Source organism: Gavia stellata, chromosome 1, assembly GCF_030936135.1.
Source record: "Gavia stellata isolate bGavSte3 chromosome 1, bGavSte3.hap2, whole genome shotgun sequence".
Taxonomy (NCBI): domain Eukaryota; kingdom Metazoa; phylum Chordata; class Aves; order Gaviiformes; family Gaviidae; genus Gavia; species Gavia stellata.
Window position 1 is genome coordinate 77,366,434 of NC_082594.1, and position 21,458 is coordinate 77,387,891.

Here is a 21,458-nt window from a genome sequence, read left to right on the forward strand (position 1 = left end):
CCACAACCACAGTATTTGGAAGCTCTGTATTTGGAGAGAAGAAATCCACCTCCTTCAGATCTAGGGTGTAGACTGACCTGCAGGAGACTGACCTGGGTAATGGCAGTGACCTTTTAAAGTCTATTCATCCAATTGATCATTCATTCCCTGAGCTGTTGCTTCTCATACCCACTGTTTTGTCTGTCTTCCTCTCTTTTACATTTTCTCCTAAATTCATTTTTCCATACCTGTATGGGCTGTCTTGTTTCTGTCACTCTGCAGTTTGATCGTCATTACTCAATGATCCCAGAGAGTGGTATGTTTGTGCCTGGGTTTTGTTTTGGTTTTTTGTTTTTGTTTTTGTGTTTTTTTGTTTTTTTGTTTTTTTGTTTTTTTGTTTTTTTTTCTCTCCAACACTCTGCTATTCACAGGCTTCTCAAAGAGAGGTCAGAACAGCACATCTGCTTATCCATGAACCAATCTGATCAGGCAATATTTAGTCAGTTTAGATATTTACGTACTCAGAGATGGTGGTTATTGGAACAAGACAAATAAATAAATTACCAGTAAGTCAATCTCTACCATCAAATCACATATAAATCTTTGAAACATTGAAAAGCCCCAAAGGAGTCTGTTCAAGTTTCAGTAATATTTATGTTCTTTTCAATCACATTGTAATTGTTTGGTGCTGTTGATAAAGCCTATTCATAGGACGAATACAAAGTCTCAAGATATAATTTCTGTCACGATGAGCTTTGGTATTCGTGTATTCACAACACAGAAAAATGGCCAAAGAAGCCCCTTTCATCAAATCGTGAGGATAACTTGAAGGGTTTTTCCCCTCCATTAGAAAATAGAGGGAAAAAAAGAGAGCGAACATTAGAGGGAGCTGTTGCACAAAGGAAAAATCAGATCGCAGTATTTCAGAAACCTTTCCTTTCTCGTAGGCAAAATAATAAATATAATGCAGAAGAAAAAGAGAGGGGAGTGAGCATGTAGGAAAGAAGCCATGACAGTTATAAAAGGAAATACGATTATGCTCAGTGATTTGATGAACACGTCCCATAATGCTGATCTTTGGGATGGCACAGCAGGGCTGCTGTGCTACAGACAGTCTGCTTAAAAATGTCAGTGTAACAGTCACCCTGCAGCCACCCGAGTCCTCGACCTAATGAATTTTGCATGGCTTGGCAGAGCGTCCTTCAGGTTCATTCATTACTTCTAAGAATAAAGCTTGCGCTGTTCTTCGTGCTGGGGAGAAAGCATGAGAGGGAAAGGCTGAGGAAGACGGTGTTGTTTGGGGAACTCCCCCTGGGCAATCAACGTTAAAAAGCAGAATGGTGTCACCTAGCAGACGTTTATTGACCTTATACTTTCTGTGGCTTGTTCCCCTGTGTGCTGTACTACCCTGGGCAGCGGGTCTGATTTCAAAGGATGCACCCACTGGTGAGGAAAGAGTGGCTCTCACTTTTTGGAGGAACTGGGCTTTATTATAATTTACTAAAACACTGCGAAACTGCTTGTTATTTTCCCTTTCATGCATGCAAAATGCAAAGTTGTGGGCTTCGTCCCCTGTAAGAACATAATTTTTTTTTGCTCCCTTCATCCACATGAAGAATTCACACCATAAAAATGGGACAATTTGGGGCTGGACTTGACAATTTATGACTGTTTTCCAGATCCTGTAGACTATTAATACAAACAGGACTGAGTGAACAATTAAGAACCAAGATCCTTAGCAGACTCCACAGTTAGGTTTAAGAGTAGTAAATGAGACATTTTTTAACACAGGATTCTGTGAAATTGGGTCTCAGCAGAGAACAGTAAAAGTCACTTTTATGTTCTGTGTGTTTGTGGTTTTGTTTTTTCTTTCCTTTAAAAACAGTAATTTATGAAGCACAGCAGGGACCTGCGCTCATTCTTTTCTGGTTCAGGATGTTATTTCCTGGAAATCCAAGAGAACACATTTGCTAGGTTGAGATGAATTCAATCTCAGCTTTTCGGTGAATGGCCCAGGATGCAATATTTTTCTAAATTTTCCGTAAATTGTTCAGAATATCAGGCAGTTGTGACCTTCTGAGATTTTTTTACTTTTGTGTATTGTCAATATTTTCATATACACAAAAGAGAGCTCTGTATTTTGGAATTTACTTAGATTGTGAAATGTACTTTTTTAACAACCCCCTTCTTTTGATGCAGATTTGCTTTTCAGTTATCTTGGAGACAGTCCCTCAGTCCACACACTCATTTTGAAACAGGAGAATCTATAGAATTGGGATTCCTTAGTAGTAGCATTACAATCCCGACGAACTTCAAGATACATTGAACTCTAAGAAACAATAATAGATAAGGAACTACAAAAAATTCTGTTCACTCTGGACTGCAGCTTGAAGGCCTACACACAGACCTCTTAAGGACAGAAAATAAGATGGAGAACAGTGTTTCCATCCCTACATCACAGTGACTAACTGTCCCACTCTGTCCATTCTGGGCATGCTTCTTTGCTATATAGGCTTTCAAAATGAATTTCAGATAAGGATGCATCTCAATTACTTTCTTTTTAGGAAAATAAAAGCAGAAGTAAAAATACTAAAATAAAACCATTTGGAGGAAGAACACAAAGTCTCCCTCAATCTGTAAATCCCTCTATTTTGAATTCTTTCACAGCTTTAATCTTCCTGCACATGGCAAGCAGATGACTTAATTTTACATTCTCTCTGTAAAAGTGTATCAGTAGCTGCATTTACCATACTGCTGAATACATGAAAGAAACTGATTCAAACAAAATTAAAAATTATGTCAAAACTAGAATGTTTAAAAGTATGCCTTTTTGGTATTCAAAGGAGTGGCCCATATCAGTACCTCTGATAACGGTATGACATTGTCCAAAATTTTTGATTTATTGGTGATTTTATACCCTGTTGGAATCACAATTTCTAGTCAATGCAGTGGATTTGAGATTTTTTGTATAGTCAAATTTAATTAGAACTTTGATCTTTATATTATGGACACTAGCTTTCTTGAAACATAATGGCATTCTATACTACTCACTTCCAGAATCTGAATTCTTCTACCACTCAGGAAACAAATGGAATAATGCAAAACTATAATGATAGATAAGCTTATTTTTGCATATTCAATAGCATTAAAATATTGAGGGTTTTGTATCCAAATGATGAACCTTCTGGTAAGATACCTAAACCTATGGGGAATTTGATTTTAAAATATCAGTGATGAATGGCAATCTCTGCATATTACTTTGAAGTAAGGGTCTCTGATAGTCCTTACCACCTTTGTGTTCTAATATTTAATACAATGCCTGAGATACACTTATATATCATTATGTATGTATGTATGTATGTATGTATGTATCACTTAATATCATTATGTATGTGAAAAAAAAGTCTTTTATTTAATTGCCTTTATTTCTTGTATCTTGGGTGGAGACTCAATTGCCAGGCATGGATTTTTCAAATGGCAATTAGGAAACATAAGATTAATCCAGTCTTGCTGACTTAATTAGCCATAACCTGCCACTTCTGTCAGAAGTATTAGACTAGCATACAGGAAACAATGGAAGACCCTCAGCCTCATTGACGGTGGTCTGGGGAAGCAGCTCTGTCCTCACCCCCAGTCAAAGGCTCACTGAAATTGAGCTCACTGAGCTCAGCACTTCTGGAAACAAATTGTGCTCATGTCTGGAGCTGCAGTCAACAGTGATTCTCTGAAGTAGGAATCCTACCTTGATCTTTTTTGTTTTATCCCCTTTGGATTACCTTTTGAGAAATGATAATGCAGAAAGCACAAAAAAACTTGCAACCAAGTGTGAGCATTAGATGAATCTTTGGAAGAACGGGATGAATTGGTTTGGGAATAGGACAACTTGGAGAGACTGAGGCAACATTTTCCTCCTGTCTTCCTTCATACCATTCTATCAGATGAAGAAGACAGAACGAGTGAAATAGGTTTCAAAAGATGCTGAATTTCAAAATGTAAGACAGAAGATTACATGATGTGCATAAAGTCTTTCTCTTCCAACTGATCTAGTCCCACTTTTCTTACAGGGCTGTGGACATGCCCACTTTTAGACAGTTCTGTCTGGGACATGCAGATGATTATTATTATCTAACGGCTTTGAGCATATGTCAGAAAACTAATTATTACATAAGGCTAAATGCAGGTCAAACATAGACTCATTTTATAATCACCATGATGCTGAAGTGCATTTAGGAGAATTTTGTTGGAGAAGTATTAAAAGATAGGATGCTATTTGCATGGCTTCATAAATAACTTTGACTAGATAGATGGAGATAACTTCACTTTATCTTTGGTAGGACTAGAGTTATTAGATATATATTGTTGAATACAAATGATCTGAAATACCTTACAATTATGAAACAGCTATCAGAAATATAGATATCTCTAAATCCCAAAGCTGTCAGTCTGGCTTGCTGCCAAGTCTTGTCTGTCTTTCTCCAGCAGAAGGAAAGGTAGGTAGTGCCTGAAGCTTACTTTGATTTCTTTATTCTATCTACAGGGGATCTTATTCTACAGTGATATACCATCATCCTTCCTGAAATAGGTTATCTCATATTTTCTTAAGCAATTGTACCTGATTTTTCTCAAATAATGCTATATTACCCCATTACGTATGTTGTTCAGCTCCCCTGTTTGTAAGTACTGCTCTTGTATATTCTCCTTCTTTCGTCCTTTATCACAGCTTGGTTTACATGACTTCTACATGCTGCTTCTATGAACTGGAGAGTCCAATTTGAGATCCACATGCGAGGCTGTAGGGAGAAAAAGGTAGGAAGCATAGCTGCAGTCCTTATGAGGACTGTATAGCTGCAGTCCTTATAGAAAAAGCCAGGTCAGGATAATCATTCTTGGATTTGTGTGGGTCCTGAACTGCCCTGCACAATGAGGTAAGGAGGAGATACTGAACTCAGAGCATGTGCAGTTCTTTCTGTCACCCCTCTGAGGGAAATACATTAAGCTCCTATGAAGGTAAATGAGGAGTTTATCAATCAAGTGAATTAAGATATTTAGACAAAAAAAAGTCTTTTTTCAGGGAAGGATCATCAGCTGAAAGCAGAAAGTAAGAAAGAGATGACAGCAGACCTCTAACTATGTTACTGTCAAGACATTCACTATGCCAAGAGTACCAAAGTCAGCGACACATTGGCTCTGTGGACTCTGCTGTCACTGAATAACCCTGTACAGGTATTCAGGCTGCTCTTACTGAAATAGAAGTTACCTAGCAGTAAGACGCTGTATCTTGTGTTCTGCATGCCAATTTGTTTTATGTGAGAGCATGGCCAGCATATTTTTCCCTTGATGGTCTCTGTATTCATTTGAATTTTGATCTTTATTTCCATTACTGTGACTTTTTGAGTCTTCATAACTCATTTGCTCTAGGTAGATCTGGAAGATTATGGTCTTCAGTGGGTGAAGCCCTAAATATACTAGAATATTGTGAAATTACATGACAGACTGATGGATCCTTTGAACTAAAATGATGTCAGAATGTGTTTGAAACATTGAGAAAAAATGGTAATTTTAAACACTTCTGGCAGTAAGAATTACCCTAGTACTCTATGGGCTACATTTGTAGTATTTTTTACTCAGTAATCACTGTCACTTCTACTGTAATCAATAATCCAATCAGTATTACTCAATAATCAAAATCAGTTAAGTATTGGTTACTCTTACTGCTGACTACCATGGCATTTTAGATGGTAGTTATTTATCATTTGTTTGAAATAAATAGTAGAAATCAATATCACATAATAAAGTAACAGAACAATAGAAAAAAATGATGATATACTACTGGAACTTATAGAAGCAGATGAAATCTGGCACACAGACCAGCCCGTGGAAACATCTACAATAATATTACCCATTCATGGCTGCAAGTGTGTGAACTAATACTACATCTCGAAAAAGATTTGGCAGTAAGTCGCATGGTCCCAAACTTTCGTTCCTGCGATTTGCCAGAAAAGAGATATTTGAGACAGTGAAGCCAGACCTTTTCCAATTATGTATGTACCTCCACAATATGAGCTATGTACATGAAATTCTGTGTTCCAGACACCACCCAGTTTAGCTCTTTTGCACCTTGGATTACTTTGCTACATGTCAGTAAGGAGGAACCACATATTATTGGGCCTCAAAGGATAATCTACCGCCTTCTGAAAGCTAATTCAGTGAGGTTCATTTGCCTAAATCAAGACATCTAAATTTTAAACACTGAATCTGAATTGATCACTTTGTTTTCCTCTGCAGTCATGAGGAGAAATCTTTGCAGAGAAGTCTTTGCAGACAAAAAGATCCATTCCTCTGATGGTGGATATCCACATCTGGAGCAGCCAGTGTAGGCACCGTTTGCAAGTGCTGCTAAAGTTTGATTCATCTGATCTGCTATAAACATCTGTGTTAGGATAATAGATCACACTTCAGAAATTTTTACTGCTCCTCTTTATTGACTACAAGGTGACTGTAATTGATTTTTTTTCAAGGAGATGTATTGTGCCCTGAATACCACCTGCACTGAATCCAGCTAAAGGCTGATTTTTTGCAAGACTTTATTCTCCAAGCACAATGTAATGCTGGAAAAGGTCACCAAATATTTGCCTGTGGATATCATGGGGATTGGGAAAGGCAAAAATGGGATGGGGAAGAGTGATTGATCCAGGGTTAATGAGCTGCCATGCACTCACCCTGTGGAATGTACTTGTGAAGCATGTTAGACTTTGAGGGAAAAGTAATAAAGTAATACAAGTAATAAACAGACCAAATGAAGTCGGAGTAAAGAGAAAGAGCAGACCTTTGGTCTCCAGTGAGGTCTTGCCTGAAAGCAGGAGCTTATAGATTGTTTCTACCAGCTGATTGACCCCTTTGGGAGAGGTTCTGATTCTGAAGAGGCATTTTGAGATTCCTGGTCCTGACTATAGTTACTGAACTCCTGTCCTTGCAAAAAAGATAACTCCATCCTACCTGTCAGTTTATGTCTGTCTGGCGGGCTTCTAAAACTCCAAAAGCTTCCTTGGCTATGGGAAGGTAACTATCCTTGTGGCACTGTAGAAGGGAGATGTGTCTCATTGGTAGGCTGCCCTGGGAGAAGAAGAAATTACTATTATTGAACCTCACAGAATTTTAATCATGCTAATGTGTTTCTTTTCAAGGTAAGGAAAGGTTATTCCTTTCATTCAGAAGCTCATTTCTTTAGCTTTTAGGATATGCTACATGTAACAGCTTTATTGATATGTTTTTGGTATCAACACCAGTTTCAGCTCTGCAGAGCTCCAGGGTGTTACTCCAAAATCTAATTTCAAGAAGCACCTTCTGTGGCCAAACACCATGGCAGGCCCACTGCTTCAGTGTTTTTAATTTTTGTTCTGAAAAAAACCCTTTTTTTTCTTTGATAATGCCTCTCATAACATATCACATTCTTCTGGCATAGCTCTTTTTAAATGCTTCAGTTCAATTTCACAGAAAAGTTTGAAGCCTATTTTTTTATAATTTTCCTTTCTCAGTCATTATCCATTGGAAATAATTCTTCTGTTTCCTTAAATTGAAGCTGCAATGCATAGCCTTTTCCCCAAAACATTCTCTAGCTATCCAAAGGTACAAAGAAATGATATTTTTTCCAAGCCAAGTATTTACCACTAAATTAGATTATTACAAAGCACTACAATTAAATACATGCAAAAAGAAAGAGCAGCGTAACAACTAACTTAGTAGAAAGTTATTTGCAAAAGCGAAATAAACAGGGATAAATATGTGGTATGGAAAAAAAAATTACCAGACAGACTAAAAGACTGATTATCATTCAAAATAAAGGCTATCAAATTACTTGCATCTAAAATATTACTCCAGAGTAGAACATTGTAGTCTAGTAATGACAATGGTGATGCAGCTTACTGTGAAAATGTCACATCTTTACTATTATTTAATTCCCTGATTATACATGTAATTATTCATTATTTTAAGTGCCAAGAAACATCGGAAAAACATGTTAAAGTGGCTCTTTACTAAGGCCTTATGTGTTCTCTGAAGTGCAAAATAACCATCCTCCTGGAATCAATTGGTGGTGAAAAAACCTAGCTAAGGAAATAAATATTAAGAGATCATTCACATTGATGTGCTTGGTCACAGTGAACCAGTCCTGACTAGACTTCACCCAGGAGGTGCTGGTAAAAGCCAGAGTATGACTAAAGGTCATCAGCAAAGTGAGACAAAATGATATTGAACTCAGGTGTCAGGAAACTGAATGGCCTGAGTATGGTTTTGCTGTTTTGACCATGTAAACCTTGTCTATCCGGTACACAGTTTAATACCATAGATTGCCCTATAAAATACTGAGCCTATGAACCCATTTCAATTTCAACAGGAAGATTCACTCAGAGCAAAGCCCCACCATCTGCCACCATTTTTGAAAGGAATAATGTGACGGTGCTGCAGCGACATCTTGTGCAGCTTATGTGGGATACAGAAAAGCACTTTATATGTGAAACAGTGAATTAAATATTAGTCTAACTGAAATATTTTAGAATATAATAGATGTACAACAGTTATTATTAGTTCAGTGACAATGACACTAACAAATAGTCTAAATTACTGAATACAGAGAAGTCTAGTAACATACAATATCTATGAAACTTTTTGTGATATTCTCACCCTTTCTCTGAGTCTTAATGTTGATGGCTTTGGTCTGGATGAGGGGGTTACAGAAAGCCATCAGTGTCCCAAATCCCTCAGCTGGAGAAGTATGATTTTAGAAGTAAGGGACTTCCTCCTCTTTGCTGAGAGGAGTATGATGTTGATAGTTACTTCCTCTTCACACTAGCATCCACTCATGGTTATTTTTAATAGATGCTTTAGCACAATTTATACCTTGCTTTTTTCTTCATTGGTCTCCAAGTCTATGTTCTAGCCAAATTTACTATATATGGTGTCCATTACACATAGTATAATGTACTTTGTCATCTTTGTCACCCCTAAAACTGGTTTTACCTAGCTCCCAAGGATGCATTAGCTTAATGATCATTAATTGACCACTGGTGATTTGATTATAGCCCTTGTGCTTTTGTTCACACTTTCAAGGCCTTTGCTAGCATTGCACGCTTGTACTCCTGTATGCCACATCCTTATTCCAGGGTCATCAGCAGTTCATTCTATATAGAGTAACTACATGTTATCACCACTTATTAGTTTCAGAAATATATCAAAGAATAGGCATTGCATGTTACAATTGCACAAAGCTAAGCAACACTAAAAATAATTGGGTGACAGCCACCTTGTCATTAGACAACTGACGTTACAGATAAAATAAGCAAGCTCTGGGTAAGCCCAAGATAAGTCTAGGCTAACCAAGCCTAACAAGACCCCGTCCTGAGGCCTTACAGAGCCAGTAAAACGCCTTTAGCCCTTTATTAGCAAAAACAATACCATATTTACTGGGCTACACGAAACTACCCTTTTCTGGTTTAGTCTTCCTTAGTTCATAATAATGGTCTCAAACCAAAAGCTCAGGATCTTAGCACTTCTGCAGGGTTTGCAAGGACCTTTTCTTGCATACTTCATGGGGGAACAAGTCCCAGGAGAATCAAGGTCTTTCTTTTCTGGATTTGTGTTTTTCATATTGTATATTCACGTCAATTTTTAAGCACACTAGTATGCTCAGAAGTATACCTTCAGCAAGCTTGTGAATTATCCATTTTTCCACTGTGGCAGCATTTCAGAATATATAATAGAACAGAAGTGTGTTGCAAGAGTAGTTATGAAAGTGCAAAAATATCAGCTACTCAGCTGTGTTCTACTTTTGTGTAAAAAACTGCTTCAAGGGAATTCCATCTTCTGTTTCAATGTTTCTTGCAGTGGTTGAAAGAAAATTTCATGTATGTTCATATATATAGGATGGAATGTTAGTTGTAAGGGTAGTTGTAAGAGGCTCTAGATCACGCTCTCTGGACCTGTTTTTATGATTCAATTAAAATTCAAACAAGCAACAAATTCCCTGCCTGGATATAAACCCAGGGCAAGACCCAGTTGCCCTAACTTAGATGTTACGCTCAGTCTAGGGAATTTAGTATAATTAAGTCAGATATGAAGGTCTAAAATTAAGGAGGGGATTCATCTCATCTACTTTCCCTAGGAGGTAATGATGGAATGAACAAATCTCTGAAGTGTCTCTTTGTCTCCTCTGACTGTAGAAGGGGGTTAAATAATTTCCTTGATGTACACAGCTATATCTGGTGTAATAAATCTGGCTGCAAAGGAAGTTTTAGGTGATGAAATATCTATAATCTAAACATCTAAGTCTAAGAAAAGTTAGATGAGGTGAATGCTACAGCCTAGGAATAACCACATAGACTATTGAAACAAATCTAAATGCACTGATTTATCATGACACTTTGACTCAGAATATGTTTATGCAGACAAGTCACATTTTTTCCACCAGAGAAAGCAGGAAAAGGATATATGTCACTAATAAAGGATAACCTACATGTGGTGGTTGTCACCTGCACTCTTAAGAGAACTTTCTGTGTTTAACTCTTCTGTACTGAGTACTTCTATGCCCATAAATCCTATCACATCTTAATTCCATATTTTGTCATGAGTCTCCTCGTGTAAGCCAGTTGTGCTGCAGATATTTACAAAGGGATGCATGATCATGAGGAAAATGACACAACTAAAGTCTGACTTTGAAAGGCCAGTAATAATCAAAAAGATTTGACTGAAACAGGGAAAATCTCATCATGATGAAACAATTCCAGTAAGTAAAGTAGGCAAATATTCTTAGAGATAGAAGTTGTGTTTATTTACAGTAAGGTAGAAATATGCTTGTCTTATCAAAGTAAAATTATACTTCATAGAAGATGACACTGCAGTTTGGGCTGTTAAGGCAGGCAAGCAGGCAATCCAAATGTCACAAGACAGGACAATATAATATATCTTAGATTAGAAAAAAAATGGATCTGAAAGAGTCCAGGCAAAGCAGGAATTTTTTCATTTGCAGGGCACGGTGCCTGGCAATTCCTTCTATCCGGTCAGCACAGTTATGTTATACTGTCAGATTTCTGAGGAATATTCAGTTTGCTTCTTAATATATTGAGCAGCTGGGTGGGTGTTTGGCTGTTTGTCAAGGTTTACACACCAAATTCATTTATTTATGTAAGGATTGTCAAGTTGTTTCACTGTTCTATTATGCTATAATAAGAAAATTGTATTTGGTATTTATTATAGTAGGCAGGGAAGACCATCAGAGTAGAAGGCTTTCTGTATATCATTATTCAATAATCCCTGCTATTGGTTGCTCTTGCAGAAGGTAGTCCTGCTAACCAAGTGAGGTAATTTCTTTCTTACTTTTTGCAATCATTCACACATTTCTTTTGTTTGCTTAGAAAAAAGCAAGAACTATTTAACAACAACCAAAAAAAAATTCTGAGTATTTCAAAGTTTACTCAAAAACATCACCTTACAGAAAGTTACTGTCTGACCTGTTCATGACCTCCAATGTTGAATGTTTTGCAAATAATTGTGGAGAGTATAGGTACTCCTACACTGGTGTAGCTATTGTGGAGAGTACAGCTAATTCTATCTTTGAGGGATGAGAATGAACTGGGATTCTCATTTCTTTTGCTTTCCATGTTTTTCTCAAAAAACTTTTCATTTGATATTTTAAAAAAAAAAGAAAAAACCCAACAATAATATAATCAGAGTATTTCCATAGCTTATTTACACTGCCTTTTCATGCTGTTTAGATGGAGACTGAATCACCACATGATCACAGTCTGTGACATGGTCTGCAATGGTATACTTTGCACCTGCCAGTACTAAGGGAGTAAAGGGAAGCATTTGAGCTCTCTTTTGCATTAAAGTACTGCCTAATAAAATGAATATATCAACTCATGCCTCAGATAACTGGTTTTTTTCAGTACTGATGTTCTAAGACTATGCTTAAATTTTGAAACAGGATTGGATATAGTGGTGGTATGTTAAGCAGTAAGCACATTTGGCAAGCTAATATTATGCAGCTGTTTTGTGTGAGAGTGATTCAACTGAATTTACATGTCTGCGCTACAAGTGGCTGAATGCAACAAAAAATACTAGCAAATGTTGACATCAGTTAATATTATAAATTTTTTTTTAAATTGTAATTTTTTTCAGCTTTTTGGATTTTTTTTTAGCTTTCTACAAACAGACACATTTGACACATTTATTTTGTGTCATGAGTACAACAGAATTATATTTGAAATGGTTATTTCACTATCTTAAAGGTAGTTGTGCTCTTAGGAGGCATATTAATCCAGAACCATTACTTGCCTAAACTGATCTACTGTACCACAAAATTTGTAAGCAGCATGTACACTGTTCCGTGACCACAAAAACATAAGAAGTGCTTTACTGGGTCAAATCAATTTTGTTTCTCATAATGCCACTACAAGACTTAAAGAGAGTTGCTTTATTCTCTTTTTGCTTTGCAAACCTATTGTGTTAAGGATATCAGAGGATATATACTCCTGTAGATTTTTACTGTGCATTAAAGGACCTGTTGCCCATGAATTTGCCTAAACCTTTTTTGAACATGCTGAATCGTCTGCCTCCACAGCTGCCTGTAGCAACAAGTTCCAGAAGTTTAGTACAAACTCAGTAAACTCTAGTCTCTTCTATTGCTGAAACAATTTTGAAGAATACAAAAATTATAGTATTTAGCTTCTGTCCACGTATTTCATGAACAGAATGGAATTCCGTATTTATCATACAAATTGTTTATAGGATATAATTTTCCCATCCTTCATTGTTATGCTAGGATGTGACTCAGTAGATTATCAGAACATGACACATAATTTTGCAGGTATGTCCTGATAACCTGTCTTTCGGTGCAAAGTTTTTCAGTGATCAGAAAAAGACTTGAGAATATCCAGCTCCAACTCTATTGCCTGCAGACTATCTAAATGATCTTATGCCTGTAGGAAAAAAGCTCTTGTAAGTGGCAGAATTTATTTTATTTTATTCTATTTGATTTATTATATTATATTTTATTTTATTTATTTATTTTCATTATTGATAATTACCTGTAAAGATTTGGGTTTGTAGTACTATGCTTTACAAAGCAGAAAGGTAGATCATTTGCCCAAAATATGTACTCTGCCTAAAACACATGCTCTCTTTAAGTGAGAGAATTTAAGACGTGTGATGTTTTGGTTGCAAAATACAGATGTGAAGAAATACATTATAACAGGTTGTTAGGAGTAAGGCAAGGATTCCCAACTGAAAATATAAGTATATTTAGAAAACCTACTTTTAAACCCACTTTAGGCATGCTAACTTTAACTTTTCAATTCTCTAGTATTCTCATTAGCCCTGAATTTATCAAAAAGAGGAGGAGAAATGAAGCAGTATAGCAAAACCTGTGTGTTCAGAAATCATGTTACTTTTCTGCAGGGACCTGGGAATAAATAATTGATTTTAAAGCAACCAGGATGGTTCTAACACCTTTCTAGAAGCCTCTGAATTTCAAATTACAAACAGCATTCAAAAGGCAGCAGAGCAATAGTGCTGAAAAGAGCACTTAGTGAGAAGATCTGGCACTTTTTGAGCGGAGCTTTTGGTGGTGTTATTTCTATCTTTGTGAATTTTTTTGAAAGGCAAAACCATTCATCTTCATAACAACTCTGATGACAGATCAAAATGTATTGACCTTGGAGAAAGACATTTTTAATGTTGCACTGCAGTTGAAATGAAAATACTGCATCTCATAACATTTAGGTTGCAAACACCAAGGAACAAATTTGTACTTGTATGCATCACCCCTGTTCTTCCTTGTAACGTGTCGTGATGCAAAATAATATTCCTCAATTTTTCTTTTGTTTTATTCTCATGAAACACATTGGATGTGGGATATCATATTGCATTATCTTTTTTCTTTCTGGGCAGAAGAAACTATTTTTTCGTTAGTTACAGTGGAAAATGTAGAAACAGAAAACCTGTTACTCTATAGTAAATACAAAAAAACCTGAAAACTTAATGCTGAAAATCTCTAAACGCTTCTGTCGTCACTTCTGTTCACTGTCAAGAGGTTGCTACAGCAGTCTCTGCTGATTTCTTTTACAGCATTTTTCTGTAGAAATTCTCTGAAACTTTCTGTTGGAGAAAATTGGTGAATATATCCTCCAGCTACAACAGAGAGATGAAAGCCAAAACCTTATTTTTTGTATTCCAAATAAGGAATCATAACCCTAAACGCACTGACAATTACTGAGGTGTTTTTGCCATTTCCTAACCAATCCCACAGCATTATTCAGCTCCTTTGGGGACTCTTTTTGCTTTGCCAGCAGAAGATACGCTATCACGAAATTACAGCTTATATCACTTCTTGGTCTGTTGGCCTGTTATGACTGCATTTCATTTCCAGCTAGTAAAATTTGATGCTTGCAAATGCAAGCCCATCATTTCTTATCAAAGTATGTCCAGCATAACTGCCATTAATTATAAAACTCTCCATCATCCCAGGTTACTGTATTGAAATACCATGGGAAGAAATTGCTGCTGGGACTTCTGTCATCAATTGGACATATATTTTCAACTTGTTCCTCAAAAAATAATATAGATTATGCCTCTGGTTATGGCTTGGTGAATGCTATTTTAATAATAAATAGTGGTTACTACTGATTCCCTGAATAATTTTAAAAGATAGTAATAGAAAATTTTATCCAGAGGTGAGGCAGGCACATAGGAACAACTGTTTACAGCTCTGTAGCATCTTTGTTCTGACTTGTTTCCAGAAATTAACTCGCTACTTCCTTTGGATTTAAATAAACAAACTGTTCTGTTCCTTAAATAAATGTTATTCACATAAACCTACGTTGTGAAAATTCCTTATTGTTCAAGGGTAACCCCCCACCTTGTCACACCCACACACACGTGCGCACACTATAATGGGACTGTAAGTGAAAAAAAATAGATACGTGGTCCTGATAATTTGCTTAAATAAAAATAAATTATTTGGTTATCCATTATAACTGCTCAAATCACTGAAGCTGGATCATTATTTACCTGCTGAAGCTTGTCCTGAATTTAGTCTACACATCCAAAGGAAAATAATTTTGGATGCCAATGCACAACAAACTTGTTCTAAAACATAAGTGAATAACACCGTCACCAGAAAACTGATGAGATTGGTAGAACTTTTGGATTATTACCCATTCCTGCTCTTTCATGTGGGTACCAAAGATGTTGCAACAAGAAACCCAAAGTCAATCAAAAGAGATTTCAGAGCTCTGGGAAGAATGCTAAAAGGTTCAGGAGCACCGGTAGGTAGTATTTTCCTCAGTCCTCCCAGTAATGAGGAGATACACTGGATGAAGCAGGCAAGCCTAGGACATCAACACCTGGCTCTGAAACTGATGCTTCCACCAGAACTTTGTTTTGGAAGAGTCTTTGAGACACAAAATATGCTGGGGCTTGACGGGATCCACCTGTCCTGATGGGGAAACGCTTTATTGCTCATAAGCTGGCAGGACTGATGATTGAGAGGGCTTTAAACTGGACATGATGGGGAAGGGGATACCAACAGGATAGCTGAAGGTAAGGCAAGGGACGTCATGGCATCACCTGAGGGTGGAAATGCCAATGGGAGCATTTACGCTGCTCCTGGGAGTACTAAGTAAAAACTCACATCTGAAATGCTTGTACACCAACGCACACACTATAAGAAAGAAACAGGACAAACTGGAAGTGTTGATCCATTCCCAGAGCTATGACATTATTGTTATTAGTGAGATTTGATGGAATAAGTCCCATAGCTGGAGTGCTGGGATGGAGGGCTGTAGGCTGTTCAGCAGGGACAGGTAGGGCAGGTGAGGTGGAGGAGTTGCACTGTATGTAAGGGAGATGTTTGACTGTACAGCCCTTACAGTTAGTGATGATGTGGTTGAGAGCCTCTGGGTGAGGATTAGGGGGATGGAAAACAAAGCAGATGTCATGTGAGTGTCTACGATCAATTGCCCAGCCAGGATGATAGCACTGAGTTATTCTATAGGCAATTAGGAGAAAACTCTGAATCGGTAGCTCCCATCCTTATGGGAATGTCAGCTTCCCAGACATCAACTGGGAATATCATACTGCTGTGACAAGCAAGTCTGGGAAATTCCTGAAGTTTGTGGAAGATAGTATCTTGTCACAAGTACTCAGTGAGCCAACTAGGAAAGATGCCCTCCTAGACTTCTTTGTGAATAGAGAAGGACTCGTAGAAGATGTGATGGTAGGTGGTTGTCTTGGCCACAGTGATGACAAAATGGTTCAGTTTAAATTTTTTGGTGTAATGGAAAAAAGGTCAGCGGAGTTGCTACCCTGGATTTCAAGAGAGCAAACTTTAAGCTACTCAAGGAGCTACTTAGCAGTGTTCCCGGGGAATCTGCCTTTGAGTGCTTAGGGGTCCACGAGAGCTGGTCAGCTTTTAAGAACCACCTTTTAGAAGCACAGGAGCAGGGAATCCCATTGTGTCAGAAGTCAAGCAAGTGGGGCAGAAAATCAGCTTGGCTGAACACAGAACTCCTTGTGGCGCTCAGGTGGAATAATAAATTGTAAGATCTCTGAAAGTGAGATCAGGCTTTCAAGGAAGATTACAGCACTGTGGTTCGTATATGCAGGGAGAAGACATGAAAGGCCAAAGCTCAGCTACAGTTAAAACCAGCCAATGTTGGGTCAGACAACAAAAACGGCTTTTTTAAGTATGTGAATAGCAAGAGGAAGTCTAAGGAAAATATTCGACCAATACTTGATGAAGATGATCATCTGACTAATAGGGATGAAGAAAAAGCAGAGGCATTCAATGCTTTTTTTTTTGCCAGTCTTCAACGTTGATAGACTTTGGGCTGCTCAGTCCCCTGTGTTGGAAGACCACAACTGTGGGAACAGTGACTTTCCATTTGTGGACACTGAAATTGTAAGGGAGCAGCTGTACCATCTGAATGTTCACAAGTCCATGGGGCCTGATAGGATTTATCCCAGAGTACCGAAGGAGCTAGCGAATGTTATGGCAGGATGCCTCTTGATCATCTACCAAAGGTCCTGGGAATTTGGGGAGGTCCCTGTTGACTGGAAGCTAGCCAATGTTGAGGGAAAACCCAGGAAACTGCAGACTTCTTAGCCTAACCTCAGTTCCTGGAAAAATTATGGAGAAGATCATACTGGGTACTATAGAAAGGCATTTAAAGAATAATGCAGTCATCAGGCACAGTCAACACGGGTTCACAAAGGAAAAGTCCTGTTTAACTAATTTGATATCCTTCTGTGATAAGGTCACCTGCCTAGTGGATGAAGGGAAGGCAGTGGATGTAGTTTTCTGGATTTTAGTAAGACTTTTGATACTGTCCCTCACATTATCCTTCTGGACAAGTCACCCAACTGTAAGATGAACAGGTACACCGTGCACTCGTTGAAAAATTGGTTGAAGGGCAGAACTCAAAGGGCTGTAGTGAATGGGACTACATCTGGCTGGCAACCGGTCATCAGCGGTGTTCGTCAAGGGTTCAATTCTAGGGCCAGTTCTGTTCAATTAATTTATCAACGATCTGGATGCAGGAGTTGAATGCACCATTAGCAAGTTCGCTGATGATACCAAACTGGGAGGTGCTGTTGACTCTCTTGAGGGACAAGAGGCCTTGCAGAGGGATCTGGATAGAATGGAGCATTGGGCTATGATTAAGGGGATGAAATTTAACAAGTCCAAATGCTGGATTCTGCACCTAGGATAGAGTAATGCTGGGCACAAGTATAAACTGGGAGAGGAGTGGCTAGAGACCAGCCCCTCAGAAAGGGATCTGGGGGTGCTGGTCGACAGCAGGCTCAGTATGAGTTAGCAGTGTGTGCTGGCAGCCAAGAGGGTAAACCACATCCTGGGGTGCATCGAGCACAGCATAACCAGCTGGTCAAAAGAGGTGATTATCCCGCTGTGTTCAGCATTAGTGCAGCCTCACCTTGAGTACTGTGTGTAATTCTGGGCCCCACAATTTAAGAAGGATGTGAAGGTCCATTTAGATAATGCCCTTAATAACATGCTTTAACTTTTGGTCAGCCCTGAATTGGTCAGGCTGTTGGACTAAATGATCGTTCTAGGTCCCTTCCACCTGGAACTAAACTGTTCTGTTCTGTTCTGTTCTATTCTATTCTATTCTATTCTATTCTATTCTATTCTATTGTATATACTCCTGTAACACTTCTTCCCTTTAATTTGCATTGGTCCTCTCCTTTTTACTTTAGCAAAGCACATACACAATAAAGCATTTTGGCCAAATTGCCTCTGTTCGAAATAAGGTATTTTCAGCAGAAATCTTGTCTTTTATTTCATTTACAGACACATACTTTAGAATCACTGGAGATCTTATATTTTCATGCTCTGACTTAGACTAAGCAGCCTGACCATACTGAACCTGCAGACTGAGAAGACTGTGTGTGACTAAACTAGACTAAGAATGAAATGAGTGTCTAGTGGCAAACTGTTCCTTTTTAAATATGAGATCAAAATTCTTGGTGCAGGAATTGGTGAATGTTCAAATTTCCAGTCAATACGTTTGTTCCTATCTCTGGAGACAAGAAACTTTTGAAAAAATAATTTAAATGAGGCAAAAGTATTGCAGGGAGAAGGAATGTTTGTTCTACTCTTTGTCATCTGTCCACTCTTAGTAGAAAAGGGAGATGGTGATGAGCTTTCCATATTTTGGCTTTGTCTTCCTACCATTGAGTCCATTTGTAGGAAAAAAGTAACAGTGCTTCTGCTATTTTAAAAGACAATAGCAACTGCTCCTTTGTGGTGGGTTGACCCCAGCCAGCAATGAAGCAACCACCCAGACACTTGATCACACCCCTCCCAGTGGGCTGGGGTAGAAAAGCAGAAAAGCAAAAGCAAGAAAACTTGTGGGTTCAGATGAACTCTAATAAGTGAAGGAAAGAGAGAAAAAAACCCAACCCACAGACAAACAGATGAAACCAAAACAAGGGATGCAAAGGCAATCACTCACCACCTCGCACAAGCAGATCAATGACCAACCAGTTTTCAAGCAATGGCTGCTTTGGAAAGACGAAACCACTATTTTTTACGGCTGTGCATGTCACTATAAGGTGTGGAATATCCCTTTAGTCAATTTGGGTCAGCTGGGCTGGCTGTGTCCCTCTCTTTCTCTTGACCACCCCCAGCCTACTCACTGGTGTGGCAGAATGAGAACCAGAGAAAGCCTTGACACTGTGCAAGGACTACTTGGCAAAAGCTAAAACACTGGTGTGTTATCAACACTGTTTTAGCCACAAATCCAAAACACAGCACTATATGGGCTGCTATGAAGGGAGTTAACTCCATCCCAGCCAGATCCAGTACACCCTTGACTTTGTGCACAGCATTTTCTAGTATGCTATTATAATACCCTGTCTACATCAAGCCATAAAGAGAACTCCTATTTCCAGGATGCCTGTAGATCTTATGCCTGTTGCTTCTGAGTGAGCACAGAGGAAGAACTCTGGAGAGCTTTAATTTTAAGAAGAAAAAAAAAAGGAGATAGTCCACCTTTTCTTTCAAGAAAGAGGTCCCCATACTATTAGATTATAGCAGAGCAGGTGTTTTGAGGATCAAAATATTTATGAAGACTGAAGACACAGTAGGAAGTTACTAGCTAACGTGTTACTGCAGGCTGGTAGCAATAAACATACAATCCTATGGCAATCAGAAAATAAGCTGACGTAGCTTACCCCTTAATGAGAAAATAACAAGCCACCTCATATTTTCAATGAAAGCAAAAGTTAACAAACAGGCACTTGCCAGAGAACAGCTAATGTACAGGAACTTACAAGCAATTGCTTATGTGTGAATACATTCAAGTCTATATTTTCAGTACTAAAAATTAATCTCCACAGTGTCAGAGAAAGTAGCTTGGACTGAAGTAAATCATGATTAAATGCAAGCTTATGCAACATGCTTCGCTCAGTAATCTCATTTATACCCTACTTTGTGAACCCTTGAACAACTATGGTTGAAAAGCATGGAGATAGTGCTAATATTTGTTAGTCAACAAACATTTAACTTTTTGCTTCAGCACACATCTCAAAGGTGACTGCGAGGGTGCAGTGTGCTTGCTTTTGCATCCTTGAGGCAGGTCAGTGACTCCCAGGGCACACACCAGGCAGGGGACATGACCAGCTCAGCAGGGCCAGTGGCAGCTCCTGCAGTCTCTGGAGAGCAGCAGCTACTCCACGCTCCTGACTCCTACTGACCTAGGAGTGGGACATAGGAGTCACTGCCTCACACAGACACAAGAAACTACTAGCAACAGGTTTGCTCAGCTTCTTCTAGCTATGTCTAAATTGTGAAAGCACTTTGAAGAGTCTAGGGCTTGGCTTCATCCTATTCGCACTGGGTCAGGGTCAGGGTCAGGGTCAGCAAGGTGCATGGCTGGGCAGAGGCATACCTACAGCATAGCACAGCCAAGGATCAAAAGTAATGGCCTGAGCTTAAATGCAGCTCTGGAGTCCAAGCTTCTGAGCTTCAAGGCCCTGACAGCTAGCATGATAGCACGGAACAAGAGAGTGAGTCATACATTTTCTCCCTTAGTCCTAGCTGGGATGACTGAAGACCAGAGCTGCACAAGACATAAGGCATGACTGCAGAGGGCACTCTCCTTGCACAGGAGTCTCCACCATTACACAGCACTGGAGAGAAAAACATAATTTAGAACCCAAGCACATGAACTGCTAAGAGCCCTGAAAGGCAAAGCTAATACAAAATGTTATTTAAGGTAAGGATAATGAAAAAGGATGCTCAGCAGTTGGAACCTGGACATACAGGGTCTGACGAGATACCAGTTGGAGAGTGATGTTTTGTGCGTGTAGTTGTTGCCATGTGAGCACATGGGTGATGACTGTAGAGGATAAGAAAGGAGGACAGGATTATGGCACATAACAGACACCTGCAGTTAATGAGACTACTTTATACTGTGTCGCATTTCCAAAACACCTGAATAAAGAATGCAATTTGTCAAATGTAAGCTCTCCTTTCTTTAAGTGAACAGCAGACCCAGCAGGCAAATTAGTGATTAAAGCAAGTTTCTGCTTGCAAACAGGGTAAAATAGGGGCCACATAGGCACTTTCATTAATTCAGGCTTAAGTCCCTTTCTACATTTGTTTCAGTCATTATTTGTCACCTTGTATTTGTATACATGACAGTTCTCTTTAGTACAGAACAGAATCCAGCCCTGAGTCTGTTTGAAATAAACAGTGAAAGATTTTCATCCAATAATCTCTAATACAGCTGCCTTCACAAAAACAATTACTAGAAATGAAGAAGAAATTTGTGTAGACATTCCTTCTGGTATTTCCTGAAAACATTTCTGTCTGTCTCTCAGTGTATTTGACTTTCAAACATTTATTAAAATAAAAAACAAAACCAAAAACCTCCAAACCTTCATTTTGGTGCAAGGTAATAAAA